This window comes from Penaeus vannamei, chromosome 12, assembly GCF_042767895.1.
Source record: "Penaeus vannamei isolate JL-2024 chromosome 12, ASM4276789v1, whole genome shotgun sequence".
NCBI classification, from domain to species: Eukaryota; Metazoa; Arthropoda; class Malacostraca; order Decapoda; family Penaeidae; genus Penaeus; species Penaeus vannamei.
Genome location: NC_091560.1, coordinates 14597412 through 14604911, shown reverse-complemented (window position 1 = coordinate 14604911; position 7500 = coordinate 14597412). Strand labels below are relative to the sequence as shown.

The 7500-nt window shown below is 33.0% G+C and overlaps 1 protein-coding gene across 2 annotated transcripts in view; it reads right to left on the bottom strand.

Annotated features, from left to right (window-relative positions):
* Positions 1–4073: 4073 nt before the first annotated feature.
* LOC113811749 (ras-related protein ced-10) overlaps positions 4074–7500 on the bottom strand; it is a 68812-nt gene continuing 65385 nt past the window's right edge. For both annotated transcript variants that reach the window (XM_027363554.2, XM_027363555.2), the window contains one exon: positions 4074–7500. This exon is cut by the window's right edge and continues 226 nt beyond it. The gene's annotated coding sequence lies outside the window, so the exon portion shown is untranslated.

The following is a 7500-nucleotide window of genomic DNA, read 5'->3' as shown; positions in this document are numbered from 1 at the left end:
ACTTGCCTGTAGTGTGTCTGTGCTAAGCATGTGTATGTTGCAGTTTACGATTAGCAGTATCAAATTTTCTTATGTGTAGATAAACTTATTGTTTGAAGGTAGATTTGTCCCAGAGATTACCTTAGGAGCGATGGCACAACACTTTTGGTAATAAAAGATTGCATAGGTTTGCGTATTCACCTTGAGTTTTTCCCAGTTTGGCATGTATGACTGAATCTTAAGAACTCTCATGGAAATGCTGTTTGGGAGGAGTACGAAGTAGGAGCTGGTTGCATCCTGTATTTCAGAATTGCAATGATGTATATTGCAGCTCTTTATTCTAAATACATTTAAGCCTCTGGAATATGTTTTAATTCAATCCAAATCCCCATTAATCATACAAAGTAATAAAGATGGCCCTAAACTTATTCCTTTCAGTAAAATTCCCCATCTTGGGTACCTACTGAATTATCCTCTTGTGGACAGATTCCCTGATGCTGTGTGTGCATCCACCAGCCATCACTTTATCTACACTCATACAACTCTATACATTGTGAATGAATAATAATTACATTCATTTTCATTCTCAGATTATTTTTATAACGAAAAATATTTTTCAAAATGTAGAATTGCTATGGGTTATCCTTATCTCATCTGTTAGTTCACTGGCATAATATCAGACCCCATAGGACCAAGGATGTAGAATTTAGACGAGAGCTAATGGGCCAAAAGTTGCATGCTGGTGTACTTTGTTTGTAACATAAACAAAATTGTCGTTCTTTACCACAACCACTGCAACCACTTTCAGAACTTAGCTGAGGGATTTATGAGTACAAAATTATTTAAGATTAGGGATGGTAATGAACCACCCCAACTGTCTGTTACAAAGTGTATAGGGCAGAAGAATAATGACAGACACTATGTTCTAGATCTTATAGGTTTGTATTACCAATCTGAATTCTCAACATTTTTTTCCAATATGTCTGATAAGTTATTTGGTGTTATTTTTTATTCCAAATTCCTTGGTGTTATATTTCACTCCAAACTGTCCTGGCAGGATATCATTTCCATAAGAGAAATAGTTCACCACCACCTCCAACTCTCATATATCCTAGATTTCATATTTTCATGTTACCTTGATCATCTTCACTCTTGATTAGGATGCCATATTAACTATTCTGCCTTTACCTCCCTTCTTGCTCATCTCAATAGACCACCACTGCAGTCTTTGCTTAACCCTAGGTGCCTTCTGCTCTTCTCCAGTTGAGACCCTGTTCGCTGAGTCAGGCATGATCTTTGCTTTCCCACACTTACCTATTCCTTTCCTCATTCACATGGGTACTCTCTTTTCCCAGTCTCTGGCGTCTTCCCTTTTCTTTCCATTCTGCTCCTCAGTGACTTAATGTTTACCCTTCCCCATTTCTGCTCCTCTGTTTTCCTTAATCCACCAAAACCAGGTATCTCCCCTTCTGTCTTTCTCACCCATTTCCAGTGTCATTACTACAGAATACTCTCTCCCTTTCTCCTCTTTCACTATTTTATTGACTCTGGTAATTCACTATCTCATAAAGTCTATGCACTCGTTCAACCATTTGCCTGTAAAATTCAGAACTGGTTCTGTCTACATGCTACACATCTACCAGGTTTTGCTGGGTGCTCAGCCATGTTGGAATCCCCAGTAATGAACAGGGAGATACTCTAGCATGCCACTATGGCCACACCACACCAACCCCATTTTTCACATATTCCAGCCACAGATTATTGCTCCCACTTGGAGACCTTCCTTTATGCCCGATGACAGTCTTTCTGGTCAAGTATTCTCTCTTGCCTGTTTGCATATTGGCCATACCTGCCTTACACCTCTGATTTCATGTCACGTCTTAATCCGTCCCTCTGTTACCCATGTAATGTTCCTCTTTCAGTTCCACACATTCTGTTGTCCTATCCACACTTTACTGTAGCCCATACCTGTTTTCCCTTATCCATCCTCCCTTCACTGACCTAATCTCACATTCTTCGACATGTTTTCCTTCCTTAGACACATACTTATCCTTCCCTTGATCCAATCTCCCTTGCTCATTCCTACCTTATCCCACTCACTCATCCTAACCATTTTTATCTAATACCATCCCACTCCTGTACAACTGTTGAGGTAAAGCACCTAATTTTTAACTTGGACCCACTCTACCCATTCCAATACTATACCTTCCTATAGTGGTAGATGACGTAGAACACATTTGTTTAACTAAAAAATTTTAACCGTTAACCAACCATTCCGAATATACTTGACATATATGGAAAAGCTACAAATCAGGGCCCACATACACTTACATTCTCAGTTCTGTCAGGTTCTAATTATTTCCATGGCACTTGATCATTCAAAGTTTAAAGACAAAGAACAATTCAACAAAATAGCTGTGAAGATTTTTAACGACATGAAAGGGACTGCTATATGGAATAATAATATTGTCAAACATCTATATTACATAAATATCTTATGTATGATCTGTCCTACAGATACCCAGTGCAAAGCATGCAGCAGGAAAATGAAATATTCTATGGTGTTCCATATTTTAACAAGAAAGGAAGGTTTCAATACTTATTCATAAATTACAAATATTTTTCAAGGAAAACTATTGGAACAAAATCTTGCAATAACTAAACATTCTGAAATCTATATATCTGAAGTTGAATAAGTTACTTTAGGGGTCATCCAATATTTTCATCATTATCATGAGCGTACAAACCGAATATAAAAAATGATGATCCGTCGGTTGGCAAATTTCGCGTCACATCGGTGTTGCTAGCAAGGCTGGCCACTTTTCTGTAGAGACATTTCTACCGTTTTCTAACCATTAAAGGCTAAAGAAAACAAACATAAATGATAAAATTGAACCAGACACTATCATAGACGGATGGATATTAGAGTACAGTTACTGTGGGTTGAGTCAGAACCTGATGATTATAGGATTCCCTGCATTACTTTCTTGTTCACTGCACTGTTTGAAACAATATAGAATAAGTGCATTATTAAGACAATAATGTAACAACATTAAATGAGCCCGCATCTCTTAACAAAAAATGTATTAGATGTATAACTATAGAAAATGTGACATTTAACCTGCACATTTGATTTATCGAACATAACGACTATTCATAGGGAGTGTGTTGCAGGGCTGAATGTTTAAAGTTACTATGTGACTGTGGCTCTGCCTTTGATAATGCCTAGCTGGAAGACCCTGCTGAATTGACATCAGATGAAATTTCTGCCGTGATGACATTCAGTCTGCCACATCATACCAGTTCATACCAGGATGGTTTCAGCATTTCTTATGTTTGATCTCTTTGAACATAGGAAAATATTTCAATACTGCTTTAAATACTTTTCTTTTGCATCACACCATCTGTCATAAAAAAATACAGCCTATGGAAAAAATCTGTAGGCTCTTTGTTTAGTCCTGTCATCACTCTTGATTTTAATATAGTGAAACAGCAATATAAAGACAACTTTATTTTGAATTCATATATTTTTTGTAGAATCACAAAATAGGAATCCTATTTTGTAGATTCACATAATACGAATCCTATTTTGTAGAATCACAAAATAGGAATCCTATATCTGGGCTCTGATTTGTAGCTTTTCCATATAAGTCAAGTATATTCAGAATGGTTGGTTAACAGTTAAAAAGTTAAACAAATGTGTTCTACGTCATCTACCACTAAGGGAAGGTATAGTATCAGAATGGGTAGAGTGGGTGTTAATAAGTTAATAAGATGGGGAGATCTTGTTCCATCATCATTTTTTATCCACTAACTTTTAAGGGGGGGGTGCTCAAAAGTCTACTTTGTAGATGTGATAATGAAAATTATGGATGACCCCTTACTCACTTTTCTGTTAAAATATAAGTTAGCATTAATATTTTCCAATAGTAATATCAATTATTTTATCATACCACCTACTATTTGGCATACATTTATATCTAAAAGTATTATGGTTGTCCCTTTGTGATGGAAATATTTCCTATATAGTCTACAGAAAGAAGTAGACACCTTACCTGCTTTTGCAAAAATAATTAGGTCAAGTAAACAATACATTTCCTGAAGCAAAGAAATTCAACATATTTATTTACAGAAGCACAGTGGCCAGTCAAAGTCTATTCAACTTGAAATAGTATACAAATGTGTGTACACTTATATCTATATGAAATATACACACACTTATGTTCCTATAATACTTTGACATCAAGTTCTCTCAAAACAAAAGATAAATTTCAAGCTTTTTCTTTCCAAATATGGCTCTGGAACTGAAATGGTAAAGATCTAAAGAATCAACTCTTCACAAAGATTGAAGAGGAAGTGGGCAAAACCAATAAAACAAAGTAAACCAAAATAATTAACCAATAGCAATGTGTAACATGTAGTATTTCAGTATATATATAAATACAAGATTTCAAATAAGTGCACTACAAACATTTTTCAAGGTTTTGTGCTGTTAGTAGCACTTGAAAATTGAAGTAATTACATTTATGCTGGAATGATGAACATCCATAAAACATAGGAAACAATATAGGCTTTGTGGGCTAAGTGTTTTTTCCCTTCATCTTAATGCATTTCCTCTCTATTTTGGTAATTCACATGAAAAATCTTATCGCATGAATATATATATCACATGATTTCCTGATTTACAAGGTTTTGACAGTTTCAAAGACTGGACTCTATTTATTCTTCATTTCAATGTACAGCCTAACACTTTTTCATGCTTATGACAGAATGACAAAAATGATGGGTGAAAAGATATTACTTCTCTTACAATCTGTCACTATAAAAATATCCAAGGTCTGTCAGATCCACTGTAGCTTCTATTTTTTATGGATACATAACAATCCTCTTCCTGTATAACTACTATGCAGAGATTATACCTTGGTCTTTTTTAACAGAAATGTATTTCTGTGTACAATGAACTGCACTGTCAGATCCTAACTTTAGTTTAAGAGTACAAAATGAAATCTCAAAGAATACATATTTGTTAATGACTAAGTGCTCTACTATGACTGACATAATAAAACCATATTTCTGATAGAATAATAAAAAACAAGGACCCAGTCTTTAATACATATCAAGTCAGCTTTGCAATGGTACACACCTCACAGAACAATGAACACTGAACAAAAAACATATACAAATATTAAAGGACTTGATAAATCCTCATACAAACACATACAGTAACCCCAACAGCAGAAACAATAATGAAAATATAATTAAACAGTTTTATTTGAAAGTTCAGATGACAATACCACATTAGATTTGAATTTTCATGTTTATTAGAGAAGGAAGAGGAAGTAGTCTTCCAAACCTGAAAAAGAAATCTAGTTTGAATTTAAAACTGTCATCTTGTCTTCCCATTGGACTGTTTAATTTAGCTTTCCCAGCATATAATACATAAATATGTGTGTTAGTCTGTGGGTATGGATAGCTACTTATTTATATATTTCTTGATATTTTTTTTTTTCTCATTCACTATTTATCTATGTATTTATTTTCAAATTCAAAGTTGATGATTTATATATCCATTAAATTATCTCAGTTGCTACGTATATTATAATCTGTAAATCATAATTTTTTTATAGAACATACAACTGTTTCCATTTCTGTGAAGCATACTAGTATAATCTTATCATGAATGCTTTATCAGCATATTACTTGTTAATCAAAAAACTCTATCTGTTAACTCTAATTATTTGAACTGGTAAGAGAGAGCCACATGTATAAACTTCTCATTAATTACTGAACAAAATTTTAGCAGTTGCATCTATATAACAATTATTCATACTACAGCTGACTAAATGGAAGAGAACTAGGCTACTGAATTAAAATGCAAATTAATATATAAATTGTTATAAGGCACTATTGTGTTTCCACTGTCCTGATGAATAGTATTTGTTTATCCAAAAGACCAACAAAATCATTTCAGTGATCTGTTTGTATGATAGAAAATGCATTTCTGTCACAAGAAAGCAGTAATATCCCAACTTTTTCTTTGACTGCATTATATATTTATCATATCAGTGGAAGTACATACATAAGAATTCTGAATTTCTCCATTAGGATGTCCTTGGTAACTGAAATATGACCTGTTACATCTAAATACCTAAATTAATTGGTAAAATTTACATCAGTGACATTCGTTTTCTCTATATATAATATATATATTTTCTAATCTCTTCAAAAAGTAATGCCAAAGCTACACTAATCTACTCTTCAGGTGCAGTGTTAATGAAATGGATATTTATAATGCTCTAAAGGCATTACCTGAATCAAGGCCACTAGCTAAAAGTATGCATATGCTTTAGTCTCGGTAAAGCAAAATTCTGTTTTTGGTATTCTTATAATTGTATCAAGTATGGAAACATACCAATCATGTGACCATTTTTCTTACATCTAATAGATAATAAATATATAGCTTGTCTTTTCAAATGCAAAACAAAGTTTACATTGTTTATCATATCATATACATTTGGTCCCTTTTGCTACCACTAAAAAAAAAAAAATGTATATGCACTGCATATCTTCCAAAGTCCTACTTCTGTCTAGTCTGGCATGAAAAGAAAACAGAAACTACTACTCTAAAGATTTTCTATGTTTCTAAAACAAATAAATAATTCAGTTCTGAAAGAACATTTGGCCACCTTTACTTTACCTAGCCATTTCTCCATAGTTGCTGAACTGATGTTGCTCTGACACACATCTAAGATACATACGTATACTTTTAATTTTTTATTTTCCATTATCTAAATATAAACAACAGAAAATCCATATAGAAGACATATAATTAGTCTTGGTAACTTCCGAGGTTATCAAAGCATGAATACAATTAGTCTTTAATCCAAATGACAGTAAACATAGAAATTAACCTATGAAGAACCATTGAAACCCTTTTACAATTTTATTATGATAAAAAAGCAACAATCATTTGTAAAAAATGCTGTGACCAATAAAAAGCAGTTTATGCATTTCTGTATTTCCATTTAAACCAACTGCAACAACATATTCAACCAAGTTCTTATCATCATAACAAGTTTATGTACTTCCTTACAAGCATAATGATAATAAACTTCTCACTGAACATTAAATTTCATTAACAAACAAATAAAAATCTTTGAAACTTGTAGGTTTTAAACACTGAATCATAATGCAATGAATAATTAGAAATATATTTTCCATTATATCAAGTTGTTTTCTAATTTGTTACTAACCAGAAAATATACAAATGGTAATACACCATAAACTTTCTTTTCTATCTGTCTTTTGTACATACATTTTTTACAAAATATTCAACATTTTCTTACCTGAAAATATAAATAATTTTGTTCATACTTTTTGAATACTGAACTCCAATATAGCAGAAAGAAAATCCTCAACTGAGTATTGTTATAATCAACAAGTGACATTCACATGATTTCTGGACAATTTCTACAAAAACATGTCAAATACATTATTTGCCTGCCCTACTCTGAGTTGGCA